We start from the raw sequence: 23,247 nt of genomic DNA, 5'->3' as shown, positions 1-23,247 counted from the left end.
ACTTCATGACTTTAAGGAACTGTTCCTGCAGTTCCTCCCCCTCTCCTGTCCTAAAAATAAAAAGGATGGTTGTATATATGGTGAATGGCTGTGTGTGGTAGGGAGGAGGGGGAGGGAGAGGGAACAGTAAGTCGAGGTGAGGATGGAAGTTGTTCTGTGTCTGCTAAAATGCCTTTTAAACCCTATTTTCTGACCCAGTAAGTCCATCCTGGGGAGGGAGTCAGAAGGAAGCTGATGGAAGAAGGGCGGAAACTCAATACCCAGAGGTGGCCATCAGAGCATCCCTCAAATACGGAGCTACCTGGGGGATGGGTGGTCACTGCTACCCAGGGACACATTCTGCAGCCTGGACGTTAGGCAGCGTCCTCAGGAAGTTCTCACTATTTAATTGGGGAAATGCATCTGTTCCCATGTGTGCAGAAAGCAGGGTCAGCAGAGGCACATTTATGGGTTGTGTTGCATGTAAATTACATTTCATGTCTGATTTTGACACTAAAAGGAAAAGCGTAAAAATGCTGAACTCTGGTTAAAGATCCGCAAACCGCAGTGGTGCCCTGATGTCTTCAACTCCTTTTGAAATGCATAAGACAGTAAGGGGGAGGGAGGGACAGATGGGTGAGGGGCAGACTCCCAGGTGCATCATAAAACATGCACAGGGAAATGTTAATGGTGGAATCTAGGTGAGGGTGTAATGTAGATGTTCACAGGAAAACTCACTTGACTTCACTGCCTTAAAATTTTCCTGGTAATTATTGGGAAGAGGCACGTTGGGATTTAGTGTGATGCTGATGGAACTTTAGGTTCAGAGCCATTTACTTGCACTGGTCCCTTCCAAAGCCCTACACCTTCTTTTGAATCTGTAACAACTATTTTTCCTGCAGCGGGTCCCCCAAATTGTAAAAGCCTCAGGCACCACAAATCTTAGCTCTGCCTCTGATCGTAGTAATAAAGTTGGAAGGATTACCCACACGTAGGGTGAGGAAAGCTGAGTAAGTGACAGTACCTGTATCCTGCAGAAGGAGCACAAGTGGGTTGTTAAAAGGAGGGAGGCTATCTGTATGCAGCAGCCTTGAATTGTGGTTAAGAGCATGGTTTTGGGGGCCAGTGTCCTCATTTCAAATCCTAGCTCTGTTCCGTACTAGCTGTGTGACCTCATGAAGTTTACTCCACCTCTCTGGACTTCAGGGTCCCCATCTGCAACGTGGTCATAATGACAGTGCCTGCTGCAGTGTGGGTTATTACCAGGGTAGAGTCTTCACAGGAGAGTGCTTTGAACAGCGCCCAGCACAGGGTCAGCCCTGGATCAGTGTCGGCTATTAGAATAACAATAACGTTAGGGAACAAAACAAAACGGTTTTTTTTTAAAGTGTGGAAACTTGCACTCTGCGCCAAAGAGTCCTCACAAATGCTCTTACCTTTTGACCCACTGATTGCGCTCTTGGGAACTTGCCTGAAGGAAACGGCCGGAAATTGGAGAAAAAAGCATAAAGCAGAGGCAGGCCCGTCAGAGCCCCGCGTAGAATGGAAGGAAGCGTGGTAATGGCTGTGGGGGGAGGTGGGGTGGCCACTAACCCCAGGGTCGGAAGCATGTGTAATAACCGGGATGTGTTTATGTTCTGCTATTTTGTGGAATAAAGCAAACAGGATCTGCCCCCATCCACGCAGGAGTTCGTTGAACTAACTCCATGCCCAGAGTCTCCTGGGTGGGGGATTCCAGAGGATTCTTTTCTTTTGTGTTGCTTTGTCCAGCTTTTCCAAACTTTTTAAAAGAGAGGACTTCAAGGATGGGGGCGGGTAAAGCTCAGTGGTAGAGCACATGCTTGATGTGCATGAGGTCCTGGGTTCAAGTCCCAGTACCTCCGTTAAAAAATTTTTTTTTTAATTAAAAAAAGGAATTCAAACTGTGGACAAAGATTCCTTGATGTACGTAGAGATGTCTGCCATTGTGCTGTTGAGAAGGGTAAATGCAGAAACAGTCCAAGTGTAGAACAATAGGAAGCGAGTTTTTTTACAAGTGGGATATTTCACCACCATTAAAGGAAAAAACAGCTTTTGGAAGAACTTTCAATGATCAGGGAAAATATAGTCTCTCTCAGAGAACTGTTACACGGGGAAAGGACACAGCAGGATCTGAACTATTTTTAAAATGTATATAAACATGGGCAGAGAAAGGCACGTGGGAGGATGGTCACCAGGGTTTCCAGGGACTACACGTGGACAGTGAATGATGGTGGACTTTGACCTTCCTCCTTAAATCTGTTTCTCCGCCTCTTCTCCACTTACTCCCGTGATCTTCACTGTGACGGACCCACCACGGTGGATTTGAGATTCCACCCAGGTCACTGTGGGCTCTGCTGACCTCCACCCTCCTCATAGCAGAGGCTGCAGGCAGAAACTGCGATTCCCAGACACCCTTGCAGCTGGATTCTGGGTGTAGAACCGGTTCCAGCAATTAGAGTCCCTCCAGAGTCGTAGATGGCAGAAGTGACCACAGGGTCATGGCCAGGACTCTGCGTTCTTGAATCCAGTGGTTCCCTGGTGGTGGGTGGGTTCTGTGCTGTCGTCCTGGGCATCATCCCTAAAAGCCTGGCTTAGAGCCCGCTGCACTAGCCTCCCTCAGTTTTGTAAGCACCCAGTTACCCATATTAAATCCCTTCCTGTTTAAAACACCTGGAGTGGTTTCTAGTTAGGTTCTGATCCCTAGCCAAGATGGTCAGGCATCGCTTTTAAACACAGGAAAATAATTTTTTAAAAAATTCAGAGAGTTTTCCAAGGTCTGCAAGAAATTAAACCACTGTAAAAAACTGTCATTTTTGCTGTGTTCATTTGCCAGTAAAAGAGATGGTGGCCCAGACAGGACAAGGGGCTTAGCCAAAGCCACACAATTGCTGAGAGTCAGGGGCCAGGCAGGACTTTCTCCATTTCACTTAGAGAGCCCAGCCTTCCGTGAACAAGGCAGGAGCACAGACAGACAGACGGTGGAGGACGCCTCCACCCCTTCGTGCCCACCTTCCCAGCGTGCTCATAGTGGGGAGGAGGCGGGAATTGACCTCTGGTCTAAAATCCTCCTGTGACCCTAACTCTGAAGTGATATGTAAGTCTCCCCGGCCAGAAACCTGGCAATGTCAAGGATCCCTCCTTTTCCTTTAATGATGTCATTTAAGCAATTAATAGCTGTCCCTGTCCCAGTTCCTTGTTCCGGTCCCAGTGTGACAGGTGCTATTGTGACCCCCCCCCTTTTTTTTAACCACTGAAGAATTTAAAGCATAGACGAGGGAAGTGATACCCTAGATTTGAGATTCCACCCGGGTCATGTCCACTCTCCCTTTGAAATAGCCCTTCCATTTGTCCCCACCCCCACTCACCTACCCAGGTATTAACTCCAATACCAAATCCTCTCCTAGTAATTGACATTTGAGCAGAGATTGGAATAAAATGAAGGAGGCAGCCATGTGGATATCACAGATATCACAGGAAAAAGCTTTCCAGGTAGAGAATAGTCAGTGCCAAGGCTCGGGTTGAAAACCTCAGGAAGGGCTGTGTGTGCCTGCAGCCAGTGTGAACCAAAGAGAGAATGTGGGAGGTGCGACTCATGATGCAACCTGGGGCCACATCATACAGGGCCATTCAGACCACGTGAGGAGAGGGAGTCCCTCTGGCTGTGGCTGGGGGACAGACTGTCAGGGGCAAGAGATTAGTGAGAAAGCTGCAATCGTCCAGGTGGGAGATAATGGTGCTGGACCAGGGTGGAGTCTGGAGGGAGGAAGTGGTCAGATGCTGGATCAATTTTGAAGGTGGAATGTGCAGACTGGCTAAGAAGTTGCATGTGGGTGTGAGAGGGCGAGAGAGAGACCAAGAAGGACAGTGAGAATATTCTAGGTGGAACATTTGGAGGGAGGGAAATGCTCTATGCAGAGATGGGGACATAGATGGTTTGGGGAACACCAGTTCCAGGAAGTAAAGCTCTAACGCTTTCCTGGCTTGGGGGTGGTGGGGGGTTTGGGGGGAGATGCAGCGGAAAGCAGAGAATTAATGAAAAATTGTATGGATGGATGGATGGAAGGGGAATGAGTTCAAAACAGGTTAACTGGGATGGGGACAACTCAAATAAAAGTGGGTTTGGGGCAGAGAAATTCAGGTTGGGTTCTGGTCAGATTAAGCCTGAGTTGCCCATTAGGCTTATAAAAGGTGCAGTGGCAGAAGTGACTGGACACAGGAGTTGGTGCTCAGAGGACTGGTCAGGGAGAGGCTGAGGCGGTCAGCATGGGGATATGGTGGCATTGGACGCAGTGGGAGCTGAGTGGGGAGGAGAGGAGAGAGGGAGGTGGGAGAAGGAAGATTTAGGGAAGATGTGAGGAGAGGAAGGGGGCGGGAACCAGAAAAAGGGACATAGCAGAAGCGGCCAGAGAGGTGGGAGGGAATCAGGACCGCAGCTGGACCACTCGGCAAGGCTGGAAGTACCCCTAGCAGGGAGGAGGGGTGATGGGGGGGGGGGAGTCGGGGGAGGTCGGGTCAAGGATGGATTGCTAAGAACTGCCGCGGGGGATCCAGGAGCGGGGACGCCCTTGCTGGCCACGCCTGGAACGGTCTCGTGGCGCCGCCTGCGCTCCTGCGTGAACATCAACGTCCCGGTCTCTCTGAGTGTCCGGTGTGGACCGTCAAATGCAGGATTTCCCAAGTTCAAGGGGAAGCGAGTAGAGATGCTGGAGAGACAGTGGCCGCCAGGGGGCGCCGAGAGCCCACACCCGGAACCAGTCGGCTTGGGAGGTTTTCGCACGACCGTAACTCCCCCGTCACCCTTACTCAGGACCCCTCAAAAGGCCACATTGCAGCAGGCGGGACAAAAGCTAGACTACTCCCCTCCCCGGGAGTGGGGTGGGGGCAACGCGGTAGCTGCTGCTTTCTAAATAGGTGGGAGCATATCCGAGATATCTTTCTACCCAGAGGGGCTTTTGGGGCCTGGGGGCTGTGGTTTGGGTCTTGAAAGTCCTGGTCAGTCGATGACACTTGATTAATATATCTACACTGGTTACACACCCCGTCCACTCGGGCCTGGACTTGTGCCAGAGGGGTAGACAGAGGTCCGGGACATGGGGGTGGGGTTTGAGGGTAGAGGGCCAGAGGGAGGATAGGACAGACAGGGATCCCTGCCCACGAAGGACATGTGTAGATCCCGGTGGGGGTGAGGGCAGAAGGTGTGGAGACAATTGCTGTACAGGTCCTTGTCACTTTGCTCTGGACAAAGATGTCAGGCCTCACCGGAGAACTTACCAAGAACCCCTAGGGACTGCCAGGCATCATTCCATGTCATCCGTGTCATCCATCCATCCATCCATCCATCCATCCATCCTCAATCCGTCCATCTCCATCCACTTATCTACCCACTGATCCTTCCATCATCCATCCATTTATCCATGCATCCCAACATAAAGAGTGCATGCTGTATGATTTTGTTTATATGAAGTCCTAGAGTAAGCCAAACTCATGTATATGATATAGGATAGTGGTGACCCTGTGGGGGAATTGACAAGGAAGATGCGTGAGAAAACTTCCTGGGGAACCGGAAATGATCTCTATCTTGATACGGGAGGTGGTTAAATGGTGTTATGCACTTGAAAATGTCACTAAGCTGCATGTTTAATATTTGTGTGTTAAAAAAGGATAATTAAAAAAAAAAAGGTGATGGTCAGGGAAGGCTCACTGAGGAAGTGACATTTGAGTAAATGTCCATGTTACCAGCACCAATGAATCTTCCCAAGATCCTGCAGGTACCGTATTCCTCAGTGTATCCCACACCAGATTACTTTAGCTCCTTCGGGTATCTTATTCATCAGAATAGGTTACTTGAAATTCCTGCCGCCTACCGTTTGCAATTGTGTCGGTGGCTCAGTATGCGTATGCCCGTGTAAATGAAAGCAGCCTGATGGGAACTTACTGAGACCTTAGACAAAGCGGCCTCCAGTAGAAGAGCCTATAAGCCCTACTTGAAAACATTTAAAATCGGAAATATGCCCTTTCCTTTTAAGGATGCAAAGTGGCCTCTTATCAGCCAAGGGCCAGTCTGCAAGGAAATGAACCACTTTCCGCCCTCACCACTCCCCCCACTCACCCCCTTCCAACTTGCCTGAATTCCTAGCGCCTGCTCCTTCCCTAGAAAGAGACAAGAATTATCACAGGGAGAGGCAGTTAAGAATTTTCCTGGTGTTAACAAATGACTTAGTTTGCTTTCCTGTTTCACATACATTTTTTTTTTTTTACACGATTCAATTGTCTCCAATGTTTGGGCATGGATATTCCAATAAACATGTTGTTTTAAAGATGGTTTTTGTGAAAAGTAAAGATGTTCACAATTGTAGCTGTTGATATAAGCGACTCACTAATAAACTTACTAAATATTTTCTTAAAGGTGCATTTATCTAACAAGAATTTACTGAGTGCTTGCCATGTACCACTCACCACTTACGATGCTAGGCACGTACCATGAAGGAGGAAGAAACAGAAAAACACGGAGTGCACATTCTAGTGAGGGGAGATGGCTAACAGCATACAAAATATAAAGTAAGATATGTTGAATGTTAAAGGTGTAAGCACCATGAGAAAAGGGGGATACAGAGAGCTGGAGGACGGGGTTGCAATTTTAAACAGGTGTCAGGGGAGAAGTGACATTTGAGTAAAGGTCTGAAGGAAGTAGGGAGAAAGCCCTGCGATTGTCTGAAGGAAAAGTGTTCCAGGTGGAAGGAACAGTAAATGCAAAATCTCTGAGGTGGATACATGCTACAAAGTGGATGAACCCTGAAAACGTTATGCTAAGTCAGACACACAAAAAATGACTTATTGCATCTCTCTATTTACTCCAAATGTCCCAAACAGGCAAATTCATAGGGACAGAAGGTAAATTGGGGCTGGAGGGTGTCTGAAGGAGGGAAGGGCGGTGACTGCTTACTGGGTAAGGCCTCCTTTTTGGGTGATGAAAATGCCTTGGAACTAGGTAGAGGTGCAGGCTGCACAACATTGTGACTGTACCAAATGCCTCTCATGGTAAATGTTCACTTATGCGACCGATTAACACAAACTCCTTCCCCATCGCCATTGTTTCCTGTAAGAAATGATGACGTAGGACTATTCCTCAGAAATAGGTAGAATATACTTTGTGAATGTGCTAAATACCACGGAATTGTACACTCTGAGAGGGTGTTAGGTGATGTTAATTTAACCTCAATTTTTAAAAACGGCCAAAAAAAAAAATTGCTGAAGAGGTAGGGTGTCAGCTATATTCCAGGAAGAGCGAGGAGGCGGGTGTAGCTGGGGCACAGTGAGGAGGGCGTAAGATCAGAGGGCTAAGGGAGGGACCCGAATATGCCGGCCCTGGGGTCCATGGTGATGACTTTGGGACGCGGAGTGACCGGGAGCCCGGAGTGAGCGGCCGCAGGTGGGGACGGGCGCCCCCTGGCGGCCGTGTGGGGACCAGACTGTGGGGGAAGCAGGGCAGGGCAGGAGCCCAGGGAGTCCTGGCGGGAGGTGGCCGCGGTCCACCAGCGCTAGTAGGTGGAGGTACATCCAGGATACATCCAGGATTTACATAAAAGTAAATCCACCATAAGTGGCTGATGTTCAAGGAAAAAGAAAAAGCCAATGGTCTCCCAAATTTTTTTTTTTTTTTTTTTTTTTTTTTTTTTTTGGTCTCGTCTGGAGTTGCCATTTCGAGATCAGAAACCGAGGTTGCGGTGCCCCTGTTGGACGCCTGCCTGGTTGTAGGTGTCAAGTAGGCGGTTGGATGTAAAAATCTGGCATTCAGGGGCTGAAAATCTGCTTTGGAATTTGCATTCATTAGATCCCAAACCCGTGAAAAATGCCCATTCTCTTCCCAGCTGGTGCAGGAGAATTTTTATTTCGTAAAAGCGATTCCCCTCACCTCAAGCCCACACACAATGGAACAGTGAACAGCGTGGCGTGATTTGTATTTTAGACTTTTTCTCCCACGTCCTCCCCTCTGACCAGGGCTACCAGTTGTGTCCGGGTCTCCAAACCATCCATGTGATCGGAGATTTACTAGAAGGTCCCACGGGAGTCAGTATATAGCTGAAACCACCCAGGTGGTGTAGACAGTGAAAGTGTGATGGGATCGCCTTGGTCACTTCTCCACCCGAGATTGGACATTGAGCCTAGGGCAGCATCTTCCCTGGGGCCAGGATGAGGCAGAGGCCAGACTTCCTGTCTTCTCGGACGTCCAGGCTTCTTTCACTCCCTTGGAGCTTTCAGGGTCCCTGACAACTCCCCTACCTGCACCCTACGTGCTCCGACTCTTCTGCATCTTGCCCACTGACAGGTGGTTCAGACTGCAGGCTCTGCAGCCAGACAGTGGGGTCAAATCCAACCTCTGTGCTTGGTGAGATCTCAGATGAATGCCTCTGTAGAATGGGATAATCTCAGCTTCTAGGGCCTGAAGTAGGCTCTTCTTGCATCATTGTGTATTTAAGTGCCAGCTGCTCTTATTGTTAACAGAGCTGCCTTCCCTGATCTATTTACAAAACTCCCTGCCATCCTTCCTGGCTTTATTTTTCTTCCCAGCACTCACTGTGCCCTCGAGGAATCCCTGTTTATTTATGTTTTCCTGTGTCGGTCTCCCCAACCATAACGTGAGCCCCAGGAGGCGGGGACCATGTCCGTTTACTGCCTGTATGTGTTTCCGGCTGGGTGTGTCCCTGTGGTGGGTGTGTCTGTGCGGGTGCGGCTGTGCCCTGGTGTTCACCTCCAGGGTGTATCCAAGTGAGAGTCCATCGGGCAATGTGGCTGGGTTATTGTGTTAGTTAACCTTGTGGCATGTGTGTGTGTGTATTGTGTAGCTGGGCAGTTGTGTGCCAGTGTCTGCCTCCAAGTATAGCAATGCGGTTGTATAGTCTCACTGTGTGTCTTGTCCCCGGCATGACGGTGTGGGCTACTGCGTTACTGCATTGTTGTGTGGCTTTGTCTCTTGGGGGGGGGTGGAGTTGTGTGTTGCTGTGTGTGTCAGTGGGCATTAATGATCAGGTCTGTGTGTGCAGCTGTGCTGTTGTGTATCACCATGTGTGACTGAGTTGAGTTCAGCAGTGTGTGCTTTGTATGTAATTTTGGGACCCAGTGAACAGGATCTTGGGGTGAGCTGCCGTGTCTCTGGCCGGATACATGTGTGTTGTGTTATTGTGTATCTTGGGGGCAGTTGCATGTTCCACTGTGTGGCCAGGCAGAGGTGGCTGCCATTGTGCGTTGTGAGGTTGGAGGAGTGTTGTGACCCTGGCTGGGTGTGGGCAGGGGTGTTGTATCTCAAGAGCCCAGTGTGTGTTGGTGTCATTGTGTGGCAGAACAGAGGTGTGTGCTGTTGCATTGTTGTGTCTCCGGCTGGGTTGTGGTTTGTCTGGATGTGCAGTAGTGTAGCCGGGTAAGGGTGAGTGCTGTGTGTTACCAATGGTGTGTGTGTGTGTGTGTGAGCAAGGGGTGAATTCCCAGCCCCAGAACCATCACTAATGTCTCCAGCCTCCCCCACCTCTGGGCAACAGAGACCTCTTTGTTCTCAGTGGCAGAAGCCAGTGTCTCTCCCTCCTGAAGCCCCCGGCAAATTCTCAGCCCTAAGCCTGGTCACCAAAACAGCCTCTGAGCATCTGCCTTGTGCCCGGCCACTTGCTGGGTGTACTGGGAACATCAGTGGGGGCACCAGACGTGGGGACAACAGAGCGGTTGGGGATGTGATGGGGGCGGCAAGGGGACCCTGACCATCTGGAGGGGCTTGGGTGGCCTTCCTTGAGGATAGAACTGTTAGAAGATAATTTTGGGGAAAAAAGGGGAAATCATGACTCATATAGGTCTTAAAGTGATCATGTGTTAAAGATTCAACTTATCACTGGGAGGTGTTACAACCAGTTCGAAGGAGAATCAAAGAACAGACATTTTATAGATCAGGAATATTGAAACAAAATTAAAAAAAAAAAGGCAAAACATTTGGGGAGTCTTATGGTCTGAATTTTTGTGTTCCCTCCAAACTCATATGTTGAAATCCTGACCCCCCCCCCGCCGCCAAAGACAATGGTATTAGGAGGTGGGGCCTTTGGGAGGTGCTTAGGTCATGAGGGTGGAGCCCTGGTGAATGGGATTAGTGCCCTTACAAAAGGGGCTCCAGAGACATTCCCCAGCCCCTTCCACCAAGGTGAGGACGCAGCAAGAAGTTGCCAGCTATGAACCAGGAAGAGGACCCTCACCTGATCATGCTGGCACCTTGATCTTCCCAGCTGCCAATACATTTCTGTTGTTTATAAGCTATGGTGGGGGGTATAGCTCAAGGCGTAGTGTGCATGCTTAGCATGCACAAGGTCCTGGGTTTAATGCGCAGTACCTCCCCTAAAAAAATAATAAAGAAATAAATAAACCTAATTACCACTCCCCCCCTCCAGCTACTCAGTCTGTGGTATTGTTATAGGAACCCAAAGGTCAGGGTCACAGCGGATGAGAACCATGGAGGCAAAGACAGAAGCTGAGGCATGAGGACTTCGGCAGAGCTAATCTCTATCGACCTGTCCCCATGTACCAGACGCTGTTCTAGTTCTTTCCACATATATGAACTCGTTGAACGCTCCCATCAACCCCTGGAGAGAAGTTCTTTATCTTGCTTCACATCTCTTATCTCCACATCTCATCACTCCCATGAGGGCAGGGGCTTTATTTTTTTTCACTGCTGTGTCTTCGGAATCCATGACTGCAGGTTAGGTACCCAGTATGGATTTGTAAATGGGTAAGCATTCCTTGAAGGCGATTATGCCCATCTTCCAGAAGAGAAAACCGAGGCTCTCAGATACCCATCCACGCCATAAACCCGTAATTCAGCTGCCAGCTTCCCTTCTGGCACTCTTCATGAACCACTCGCTTGGAAGGGCTGTAAGGCCCAAAAGAGGGGGCTGCAATGCTGATCAGGCGGCCCCTGGTCCGGCTGCCGGGCCTTAATAAGGAAACCTCAGCTTCAAGGGGCCGCCCCTGCGAACCCTGAATCGTTTCGGACTCGGCCCCCTCTCCCTCTCCCGCCGCCGCCTGCATGCCCTGTAGGGAAACGACCTCCGTCTCTTGCAATTCTCTCTCCAGCCAGTAGCGGTTGGCCCTGAAGCCCCGCCCCGCGGGGCCATACCATTCCGGCTCGGAGAGGGGGGAGCCCGGGGCGCGGCGCGCAGAGGCTTCTCCCGGTAACTCCCTCTGTCGGGACGCTTCCTGGCCCCGCAGGAGGAGAGGGGGGAGACTTGTGTGTGGGGCTCAGCGAGGCAAGCCGCAGGGACCCCCGTGTCCTCCCTGTGGGGCCTTTCTGCCCGTTCCCCCCTCTCCTGCGTTGGTCCGCGCCGTGGAACGCCGAGTACCTGGCCGCAGTGCGCACGCTCGGGCTCGGGGCGCAGACCTCTCGCGGCCGCGCTGGGATCCGGTCCTGTGTCCGCGCTGTCGCGGATGCTGCGGTCCGGAGTCATGGCTCTCTCCGTCCGAGTCGTTTACTGGTGAGCACGAGGGCCAGAGATCCCCTCCCCGCCCCCTGCCCGGGCTCCGTCCTCCGTCCCGGCGGAGTGAGGCGCTGGGGGGCCTCGGGGGGCAGGACCCACGGGGATCCTTCCACGAGAAAAGGGATTCCCGTGTGGGTGGGAAATAGAGGACGTTGGCCCCCTTCGTCCCCAGTTGGTGACATTCTAGGCATCGCAGGTCGTAAAAGGTAGAACTAAGACACATGTGTGCCCGTGTTAGCCCCCACTCCCCTCCGGGGTCAGCTTGGGGAGCAGGTGGGTGTCAGTTTGTAAAGGGAGAGGAGCCTCTGTCAGCGTCTAGGTTTCCCCTCCCCAGTACCAGGAACAGTCATGGGGTGGGGCCGGCCAGAGTCCAGAAGGTTCGAGAATGTTCCGGCTTGTGTTTGGAAAGGACAACGGATGCCTTTCGCTACTAACCCTACTCTTTTTCTGCTCTCAGTTTCCCCATCTGGAGAGGGGGAGAGAGCGAGCAAGATCTTAAAGTTACCGCAGAGGGAGTGCAGAGTGTTGGTGCTAAACACGTTTGATTTAATTCCTCCGTTAGAGTGAAAAGGCCCCGGGTTGGCAGGGAATGTTGTCTCCTGTAGACCAATTTATCGCCTTGGCACCGAGGGCTGCGCTGGCTTGCACAGGCATGCTGGCGTGTAGGCGCTTAATACATGCACCGTCAATGAATTTCCTCTCCCAGAAACGCCGTGAGGGGGGAATTTTAGCTCCATTTTACAGGTGAGGAAACGGGTTGGGAGTGGGGCGGGGCCAGGTCGGGAGCTCGAGGTTTGGACTGCAGATCACAGGGATAACTCCAATCTGAGTTGGCTGGGAGGCAGAGGGTGGTGTGACATTTTGAGGCCCCCAGGAGGCCTGTGCACTAGACTCCTGTCCCGAAATAGCCGTGGGGGTTGGGCAGGCGTTTGGATTTCATCCTCAGGCCTGGAAGGGCCTTGGGACTCCAGGAATAGAGTTTCCCTTAGACTGTTCCACGCGCTGCGGGTGGGGATGCGCTGCGGGTGGGGCGTGCTCTCAGCAGTTCTAACCCACGTCTCTCCATTGCTTCCCTTCTCCTCCCTCTCATGCTTGTGGTCTCGCCTTATCATCCGCCGCTCTGTGCTTGTCTCCCTTGCTCTGTGTCCGGTTTCCTGGTCTGGGTGGCCCCTCCTTCCGGTGCCCCTGCCTCCCTATCTCGGTGCGGCTCCCCTTTGTGTCTTTCCTCTCCCTTGAGGCTGTCTGTCCCCTCCTTGGTCTTGTCATCTGTGTCTCTCTCGATCTCTTCCTGGTCCCCTCCTGTCTCCCTCCATCTCTGCTGCCTGCCTGCCTGCCTCTCCCGTCCTCTCCCTGGATCCCTGCTGTCTCCCTCTCTCTCCCACCAGTGGTGCTTGAGGCTACAAGTCCAAGGTAAGCAGAGTGGCCCCAAGGGGCATCCCTGGAAGATAGGGGAAGAGGGCTGGCTGGTGTGGCCCCTGTGGACCCCTGTTGTGACCTCCGCCCCCTTTTCCAGTATCTTCAGCTGAAGAAGAAGTTAGAAGATGAGTTCCCTGGGCGCCTGGACATTGTGAGTCTCAGGGGTGGGGGAGGAGTCCCACATGGGCCGTGTTTGTCCCTCAGCACTGGATGGCAGGCCCCACCCTTCACCCCTGTTCTTCATTCCCTGGGAAGGGGTGGGTGTCCCCAAGGGGGCATCTGAGCCCCAACATCTCTCCCTCTCCCCAGTGCGGCGAGGGGACTCCCCAAGTCACCGGGTTCTTTGAAGTGCTGGTAGCAGGGAAGTTGGTTCACTCCAAGAAGGTATGTCTGTCTGTCCATCCCGCCTCATTTTGGGGCTAGTGAGAGGCTGGGATTGGGGTTGTTGTCTTCGTTCCGGCTCACCCTTTCCTTCCTCCTCCCTTCCCCAGGGAGGTGATGGCTATGTGGACACGGAGAGCAAGTTTCTGAAGCTGGTGGCCGCCATCAAAGCCGCTTTGGCTCAGGGCTGATGTGTCCTGAAGGCAGAGGTGAGGGGGCCCAGCTCCTAGACAGCAGAATTGACTCCTGGCTCCTAGTGCGCTCTGAGCCTCAGTGCTAGCTTCCAGCCCAGGGCGGTCCAGAACGAGTAGTGATTTCTGTACTATTCTCTGGATTACAGAACTGTTTTTCAGTACTTTCTGAGTCTGATTTTCATTTTTCAAGCCAGTGTGTCATAAATGAGCCCCAAACCCACCCTGTTCTAGAACTGGACCCTGTTTGCTAGCCTAGTCCATGACCGAGCTCCGGCTCCTGGCGTTCCAGAGCCTACAGGCACTTTCCCTCCCCTCTCAGCTTGAATGTTGGTGCCCACCACACAGCGCGCTGGAACTCAGCGTCCTGTCCCAGTGTACCGTGGACCCCCAAGTACCTGTTCCCAGCTGGCTTCACACGAGAACCTGGTTCTCAAATGGTGTAAACTCAAGTTCCATCTCTTACCATTCCTGCTAGAGCAGAGTGAGGTTGCTTTCCATGTGAATTTGGACCCGCAAATTTGAATTACTGCAGTTCAGAAATGCAAATGTCTTGCCTCATGTGCAGGTCTGAGCTGACGTGAGTTTCCCCAAATCAAAAAAAGAAAATTAAGAATTGTGTAATTCCAAAGCTGCATGAGCTGGCTTCTTGGGGATTGTTGCTGTAAGGATTTGGAATCTTCCAGACTAAAGTGGAGCACGTCCCTTGCGTAAACCCACCATTTGCCACTTGCAGACTGTCGGCAACTCACAGGCTTTTACTTAAAACAGCACGAGGTTTGTTTGGATTACAGAGAGGTCCATCAGTGGATAATCTCACTCAAAATAATCAAAAGTGGGATTTGTGTAAGAGGAAAGAGAGGGGAAGAGTGATTCTTTGCATGTTTTTTGAGTATGATTTCTGGAGTCCCGAGACCACCCTTAGGCTCAGCGATTTGCTTGAAGGACTCACCCGACTCAGCAAAGCTTTTATACTCACAGTTTATTACAGCGAAGGCTTAGAGATGAAAGTCAGTGAAGGGACAGACTTTAATCTGGCCTCTTTCCCTGCAATCTGACCCCTGCTTCTCTCTGCACAGTCCAGCGACCTTGGCCCAGCCCCTCTCGGCAGACGCTTCATGACAGGAAGGACTGAAATGTCTCATGGACGCCTGGTCCTTCCCTGATGTTCCCACGGCTGCCGGGTGGGGCATGTGGACACCCCTGGTCTTTGCCTCTGTGTGTGTGTGTGTGTGTCTGTGTCCCAGGAGTCTGACTTTGCACACTGGCCCTGCTCCTTCCTTCCTCCCTCTCCCCCAGCCCCCCCCCCCCCCGTTTCCCCTCATTCCCCATGTCTCCCTTCTACCATCTGGTGTTTGGGCTGGTCCTGCCCCAGGCTTCCTTCTCCCGGGAGCCAGGTGGGGATCAGGGTGAATGAGTGTTAGATTTCGGCAGTGTTTGCAACGGTTCACAGTTCTCTCAATAAACGCTGATGAGGAGAACAAAACGTGCCTGTGTCTCCGTGTGTCCATTTTACCTTGGGACCCTCCTCCCCCTGCTCTGCAATCCAGGAAATGAATGACTCGGTGTGGAGTCTCCGGAGCCAGGCTCCTGGCTAATAAAGAAGCGCTTTCTAGAAGCAGTGCTGAGTTTATGCAGATGAGGAAACTGGCTGCCACCAGCGGTGTTAATTGCAGCAAAACCCAGACTCCCAGATCTTTTGTTGAAAGAAATCTTTCCGTGGCTCCAGTTCACTGGCCCTTGTGTCAGTTGTCTGCGAGGGCTGCCGGAACGCCAGGCTGGGTGCCTCAGACAATAGTAAGTGTTTTCTTTGGAGGCTGGACGTCTGGGATCCAGGATCTCAGCAGGTTTGGTTTCTCCTGAGGCCTCTGCTTGGCTGGCAGACAGCTGCCTCCTCACCGGGTATCCCCCAGGTCTGCACGTGCACCCCTGGTGACCTGTGTGAGTCCCAGTTTTATAAGACGCCAGTCAGACTGGATTAGGGTCCCCTTTAAACGCCTCGTTTTAACTTAACATCCTCTTTGAAGGCCTAGTCTCCTAAATCCAGTTACATTCTGAGTTCCTGGCAGTGAGGGCTTTGATGTGAACTTGAGGCGGGCACTTAACTTGGTCTGTAATGACACTTTTTCCCTGGAGAGCTGGGTCTTAGGCCCTTGCCTGTGCATCCAGGTGGGCCAGGGCTTCCACCAGCAATGCGGCAGAGCGGCGCCCTGAGACGCGCAAGGCTGGAGGCAGGACAGGCCCGCAGTGCCTGTTCCCGGGACCACCGGGCCCGGCGGAGACCCATGCAGTTATGGTGACGAAAGCATAATAGGGCGCCTCTCGGGCCTTTCTGTGCATCACTCCTAATATCCCATCAGCTATTAAAGCTGGTCTCTGGCTGAACCCAAAACCAAGGAGTGGTGAGATGGATCGACGTGCCCCCTGTCATGGGTGGGAGGTATCGCAAACCCATGGCAAAGGGTGTGGCGACAGGGAGGGGTGCCAATCAGCTCTTGGCAGTCTGCCCCAGTTTAGAGAGGTCCTGGCCAGATCTCCGTGTTGGGGGCAAATCGTGACCCCATTAGGGGCAAACAGGTGACATCAGAGGAAGAACTTCTCATGGACAAACAGGCAGATCAAGTCCAGCCCTGGTGAAGATCTTGAATTTCTCTGGTTACTTCATTTGTAAGAGATCTGTAAGGATTATTTTGGAAGGTCATTCCGCTGGCTCTATGCTATATTATTAACAATATTGACGTCTAGTGGTAGCCAAGCCGAGGTCAAGGGGGTCCCTGGACAGCACCTGGAGTTTCCTGTAGCCAACACTGGCCTGGTCCTCCCATGTGAAGTGGGTCCCTGGTTCCTGTGTTTAGGAGAAAAACTGAAGCTAATTGGAAAAAGGTGCTGGGTGGGTGTGTGGTAGATTGCATTTTCAGCCTCCATGTATCACAGCCCTCCTTTCTATGCCTCCTTGTGATGCTGGGTTTGAGCACGTGACCTGTTCTGGCCAACAGGATGAGACAGAAAGTGGCTGTGTCAGGGCTGAGCTCAGCCCTCAAGAAGCCTTGTGTTCCTGCCAGCATGAGGTTACTGGGGTGTGATTAGAAGCCTCACTGGCCCACTTCTTAATATTTCATGTGGCTAGACTGGAAACACTATGGGAGTCTGGCCCCTTTGGTCCTTCTCTACAAACCTCAGTCAATTTATTTTTTAAGACCTTCATTTTAACACAGAACCCCAGCTGATTCCGGATGCTGTAGGCCAGGAAGATGTGGGTGCAGCACTGAGGTTTTAGAAACTACCTTTATGATCCATTTTGTAAAGGGTAAGTCCTGATGGGTATTAGTAAATAAAGGTATTTTGAAACTGCAAAATTTGGAATAATTTCTTTCAGAAGTTCTTTCACTGAGGGTCATTATATCTTATATGCATCTACCTGTCCTGAAAAAGTTGATTCCAATCACTAAGGCGTATGAATAAAATTTCATCCGTATAAAACCTACTAGAATATTCCTAAAAAACCCCTGGCCCCCAACAGGAAAATGTTACTGTTTTTGTCTTGACAGCTCTCACCTTCATCGTGGGCTGATGCCTTGGGGGCCCTAAGAATCCTACTAGAAGGACTCTGGAAAAAGTTGTAGCAAATGAATCATGCCTAATTAGCCCTCAATTTACTGTCTGTTCGTTTGAGCCAGGCCATTGGGTGACCTGGGCAAGGTGAGGAAATACACTAGATGTCACCAAGAAGCAAAAGTCCCAGTCCTGAGGGCTTCTAAGTAGGAGACAGCTAAGAAACAGCTGGAAGAGACCAGTCAGGAGGCAGAGATAAGAGGATTAAGTGCCTGAGAATTCGAAAAAGTCACAGCCTCAGAAATGATACTTTTTTTCTTTTCAAAATAGCTTTATTGAGATATTACATTCCATACAATTCACCCACTTAAAGTGTACAACTCAATTTTTTTTTTTTTACTATATTCACAAATATATGTAACCATCACTACTGTCAATTTTAGAACATTTTTGAGGGGAGGTGGTAATTAGATTTATTTATTCTTTGATAGAGCTACTAGGGGATTGAACGCAGGACCGCGTGCCTGGTAGACATGTACTCTACCGCTGAGTTACCCCCTCCCCCTCTGCGGCTCAGCTCTGAATCAGGTAGATGGAGACGGATCCCAGAGAGAGACCAGCGGGCAACTAAGACTCGAGGAACTTGATCTTAACCCCGTTTGCCAGCTCAGCTCATACTGGGGTCTGCAGGCTGTTATCTTCAGCTCCCCATTTGGTTTGGCCAAGCCACCTTGTGCCAACAGCTGATAATTCAAATGACATAGGACTCTCAAGTCCTTTGTTTAGGCAAGAAATCGGGTGGGTCAGTCTAGGTTGCGTTATGCTTTAGTGGAAACAAAGAAAACCAAGCCCAGCCTCAGTGGATTAGCACAACACATGCAAACCTCCCTCCAGGGCAACTGTCCTCTCTGCATCCATTCAGTGATCTGGAGCAGCACGGTCCAACAGAATTTTCTGTGTTGATGAACTTTCTTTCTTTTTAAGTTATTTATAGTAGTATAACCAGCTTACAGTGGGTCAATTTCTGGTGTACAGCATAATGTTTCAGTCATACACATATCATACACATACATATATTCCTTTTCATATTCTTTTTCTTTATAGGTTACTACAGGGTATTGAATCTAGTTCTCTCTGCTGTACAGTAAGACCTTGTTATTTATCTATTCTGTACATAATAGTTTGTAGCAGCCAATCCCAGACTTCCAATTTATCCCTCCTTCCCCGCTTCCCTCCTGATAACCGTAAGTTTGTTGTCTATGTCTGTTTTGTAAATAAGTTCACTTATGTCTTTTTTTTTTTTTTAAGATTCCACATATGAGTGATATCATATGGTATTTGTCTGTCTCTTTCTGGCTTACTTCACTTAGAATGATAATCTCCAGATCCATCATGTGGCTGCAAATAGCATTATTTTATTCTTTTTTTTATGGCTGAGTAGTCAGTCCACTGTATAAATATTCCACAACTTTATCCAGTCATCTGTCGATGGGCATTTAGTTTCCTTCCATGTCTTGGCTATTGTAAATAGTGCTGCTATGAACACTGGGGTGCATGTGTCTTTGAATCAGAGTTCTCTCCAGATATATGCCCAGGAGTGGGATTGCTGGATCATACGGTAAGTTTATTTTTAGTTTTTTGAGTATGTTGATGGACTTTCTATATCTGCTCTGGCCAATACCATAGCCACTGGCCACACGGTGCTACTGAGCCCTTGAAATGTGGTGGGTGGGACTGAATGTTTCATTTTACTTTATGTACGTTTACATTCCTTGCCCGTATCATGCGGCTCGGGGCTATCTTACTGGACAGTGCAGATCTAGACTGATGGAGACGCTGTTCTTCTACGGCGGAACCTGGACTCCCAGCATCTGCAGTCCGCACGTCTGGGAAAGAAAATGCACTAGCTCTGAAAGACTTCAGCCAGGAAAGTGACACATATCACCTCTAGCTGCAGCCCATTGGCCAGAACCGTCACATGGCCCCACCCACCTGTAGAATCTGCCTGGGAACGGTGGTCAGGACGGGGAGGAGAGCCGGGAAAATGTTGACCACTAGGAATACCTACCATGGTCCTTTTATTTTAATTTTACCTCATGCATGGAGGATAAAGAGAAAGTGACAGGATCATATTTTGGCTTAACCAAGACAATTCACATCTTCAAGAAAAAAAAAAAAGATTTCAGCAAGACAGGAAACGGGAGACACAATGAGTTCTTTCCCGACAGCGACACCATGTGGTCAATTTTGAGAACTGCACCTTCCCAGATCACCTCGGACCGCCAGGAATCAATGTGAGACCATGGAATCAGTTCTGGTCATTGAGATTCGGTATAGTCAAGGAAAGTCACCATTTTAGGCTTGTTAACATGTACACTTTTCAAAGAAGGTAAGAAAGAGGGAAAAAGACACCTCTCTTTTCAAATTCTTTCTGTGTCTGGATCCCGTCCATTTATCTATAACCCATCCCAGCTTCATTACTTGCTGACTGTGGGACCTCGGACAAGTGACCTCACCTCTCTGGGTGAAGACTTGATGGAGGGAGGAAGTAAGGGAAATGGGGCTAGGGAATCAAGGCAACAGGAGGCTGGGATTGAGCATGACTACAGTCATGTGCAAAATGAGAGATTTTGCCCTCAGTGCCTCTAGCATCCAGACATCTTCCTTTCTTGACTCAGAATTGCTTTTTATGCCTCCCCACTTCTCTCCTCCAGAGAAAAGACTGCTTCTTCCTCTCCCCTTAACCCAAACCCTCAGAATGACTCCATTTTTCAGGGATAGGCAGCTCCTCCCTGCCACCCCCCAACCTTTCTTTTAAACTTCAAGGCTATTTATTACGAAGATGTTGTGAGGTTGGTAGTCAGCCCAACAATGTGATCAAGGTTTCAGATTTTTTCTATCTTTTTATTGTCTCCTTCCTTTATCTTGTTGGGTTTTCATCTGCTTGGTTTTTGCCTCAGGGTGGCAAGATGGCCACTGCAGCTCCAGACATCACATCTGTAGCTCCAAGCAGGAAAGAAGGAAGGCACCCTTCCAGCACACTTTCCTTTTGTGCCAGTCCTCTTTCCATTTAAAAAAAATTGAAGTAAAATACATATAAGATAAATTTTACCATTTGAGCCATCTCAAAGTATATGTATGATTGATTCAATGACATTTAGTACATTCCCAGTGCTACGAAACTACCACCACTTTCTAGTTCTAGGACATTTCATCACTTTAAAAAGGAATTCTGAACCCAGTAAGCAATCACTTCCCATTGTCTTGTTTCCCCAGCCTCTTGCAACCACGAATCCACTATCTTTGTCTCTATAGATTTGCCTACTCTGTTTCATAGCAATGGAATCATGCAATATGTGGTCTTTTGTGTCTAGCTTCTTTCACTCACCACAATGTTTCCAAGGTTCACCCATGTTGTAGCCTGTGTCAGTGCTCCATTTTTTTTAATGGTGGAATATTCCCTTGTACAAACATACCACATTTTGTTTATCCACTCATCAGTTGATGGGCACCTGGGATGTTTCCATCTTTTGGCTATTGTGACTAATGCTGCCATGAACATTAAGTTTTTGTTTGAACACCTATTTTCCATTCTTTTGGCTTAACTTTTATTTTTACGTGACTACAAGGTTATCATTGCATCTAACAAAATTAGCAGTAACTCCTGAATATCATATAGTCCCTGGTCCATTTTTGAATTTACCCAGTTATCACAAAGATGCCTTTTTATAGTTGGTTTGATTGAATATGATCCCCAAATAAGATCAACATATTGCATTTGCTCTAAATGTTTCTTGAATGTTTTTTTCACTTCAAATCTGTCCTCTGTTTCTTGTTTTATTCTATTATTAAAATACCTGTCTTAGAAGATTGTTTCCCTCCCTCAGTTTTGAAGCTCTCCATTAGCCCGTTACCTAAGTGCGCTGGTAACGCACCCTTGGCTGCTCACTGGAATCACCTGGGGAAAGATTTGAACACTCAAGTCTCAGGCTGAACCCATGTTAATTAATTCAGAACCATCAGGTATGGGGTCAGCACCCCTATTTTTTACTTTAAACAGGATTTTTTTAAAAGAGCATTTTTAGATTAATAGTAAACTTGAGCTGAAGGTCCAGAGATTTCTCGTACACCCCCTGCCCCAACACACACACAGCCTCCCCCACTATAGACATCCCTACCAGATTTGTTACAACTGATGGAGTTACATTGACACCTCATTACCACCCAAAGTCCATAATTTACATTAGAGCTCACGCTTGGTACTGACATCCTAGGGGTTTTGACAAGTATATAGTGATGGGTATTCACCACTAGAGTACCACAGAGTAGTTTCCCTGCCCTAAAAGTCCCCTGGGCTCTACCTAGCTGTTCCCCCCTCCCCTCTAGCCCTTGGCATCTAGGGATCTTTGTACCGTCTCTGGTTTTGTCATTTCCAGAATGTCATGTTGTTAGACTCACACGGCGTGAAGCCTTTTCTGATTGGCTCTTTTCGCTTAGTAATATGCATTTGTTTCCTCCATGTCATTTCATGGCTTGGGAGCTCATTTCTTTATAATACTGAATAAAAATTCCATTGTCTGGGTGGACCACAGTTTATTTATCCATTCCCTTACCAAAGGACATCTTTTTTTAAAGAAAATTAACCATTTTATTACTTAATTAGTTTATTTTTAGTGGAGGTACTGGGGATTGAACCTAGAACCTCCCGTGTGCTAACCATGAGCTCTGTCACTGAGCTATACCCTCCCCCCCACCTCAAAAACATCTTGGTTGCTTCCAAGTTTCCAAGTCCCTCCCCTCACCCTTGGCCTTTATTCCAATGTGTATCAGTCACACTCCAGGTGCCCAATAGCCAGTTGTGGCCAGTGGCTACTGGATTGGACAGCACAGATATAGAATATTTCCATCATTCCAGAAAGTTCTACTAGGCAGCACTGGCCTAAAACCCCTTATTTCACAGGCAATGCAAAAAGAGATTTCCTAATTCCATCATCTCTTCTTTACTTACTGACTGTAAATCTCCCCAAAGGAAAAAAACCTCTCTTTAGTTATTTGTTTACACCGAATTACACTGTCCACAGGAAAGACAGGAGAAACACGATTTTTCTTAATTTAGCAATGTTTAGAAAAGTAAATCAGATCTTCAACAACTTTCCTCATTTTTTTTTTGATTCTTTCTTTTTTGAGGACCATTGTGAACCCGTGGGTTTTTACGTATTTGACGTCTTTCTTTCTCTTTCTTCCTTCCTTTCTTCCTTTCTTCCTTTCTTCCTTCCTTCTTTCCTTCCTTCCTTTCTTTCTTCTTTCCTTCCTTCCTTCCTTCCTTTCTTCCTTCCTTCCTTCCTTCCTTCCTTTCCTTTCTTCTTCTTTCTTCTTTCTTTCTTTCTTTTCTTTCTTTCTTGCTCTCTCTCCTCTTTCTCTCTCCCTTCTTTCTCTCTTTCTTCTCTCTTTCTTTCTCTCTTTCTTTCTTTCTCTCTCTCTCTCTCTTTTTCTTTCTTTCTCTCTCTCTCTTTTTCTTTCTTTCTTTCTTCTTTCTTTCTTTCTTTCTTTCTTTCTTTCTTTCTTTCTTTCTTTCTTTCTTTCTTCTTTCTTTCTTTCTTCTTTCTTTCTTTCTTTCTTTCTTTCTTCTTTCTTTTTCTTTCTTCACATTTATTGCAGCATTTGACGTCTTTCAATCCGCTGCTGAGAGTCTGCCTTTGAAGTTCACATGATTCCACCTTTGGTTTCTTCAAGTTGGCCCCCGAGTCTTTGGACGGAACCCCAGTAATCTCTGAGCTCTTCCTATTTTTGGTGTGACAAGATGTTCCAGGCTGGCCCTGATGGATTTTTTTCCTGCCTTAGACCTGGAGCCAGCCTTTACGCCAAAAAACTTCAGTTACCCCCAGAAGGAGATGATGTTTAGAGACAATCATCTGGGCTTCTAGAAGTCTAGATGAGCGGTAACAAAATCTCCAGGCTCTCAGGGCTCAAGGCGCTCAACACTGCCCACCCATCTATGAGCGGTGGGAGAGGCACGTTCTAATTGCTTCAGTGCCTCTGCGTCCCTGCCCCTCGCCCCCCACCCTCCCCGCAGGCCCGCTCCTGTTTCCTCAGTGTGCTTCTCTGTCCATCCCTAACAGGGTCTGTTAGATTAGCAGGCAGCGCTTGGGTTATATCCTGGTAGCCCCCCGGGCTGTCCACCCTGTTAGGTCTGTCCACTCCCT

At 49.0% G+C, this 23,247-nt stretch overlaps 1 long non-coding RNA gene and 1 other non-coding gene across 2 annotated transcripts; both read left to right on the top strand.

Annotated features, from left to right (window-relative positions):
* The first annotated feature begins 1,790 nt into the window (after positions 1 to 1,790).
* On the top strand, positions 1,791 to 1,862 carry TRNAI-GAU. Its single transcript has one exon. It is a non-coding gene; the product is annotated as a tRNA-Ile (tRNA).
* Positions 1,863 to 11,366: 9,504 nt separating this feature from the next.
* LOC102524068 lies at positions 11,367 to 14,978 on the top strand. Its single transcript, XR_001365236.2, has 6 exons — positions 11,367 to 11,501; positions 12,890 to 12,914; positions 13,018 to 13,071; positions 13,230 to 13,304; positions 13,412 to 13,510; positions 14,572 to 14,978. It is a non-coding gene; the product is annotated as an uncharacterized LOC102524068 (long non-coding RNA).
* Positions 14,979 to 23,247: the final 8,269 nt, after the last annotated feature.

Source organism: Camelus ferus, chromosome 9 (assembly GCF_009834535.1).
Source record: "Camelus ferus isolate YT-003-E chromosome 9, BCGSAC_Cfer_1.0, whole genome shotgun sequence".
Lineage (NCBI taxonomy): Eukaryota > Metazoa > Chordata > Mammalia > Artiodactyla > Camelidae > Camelus > Camelus ferus.
Note: the sequence above shows the minus strand (reverse complement) of the source record. Positions and strands in the feature narration are given on the sequence as shown.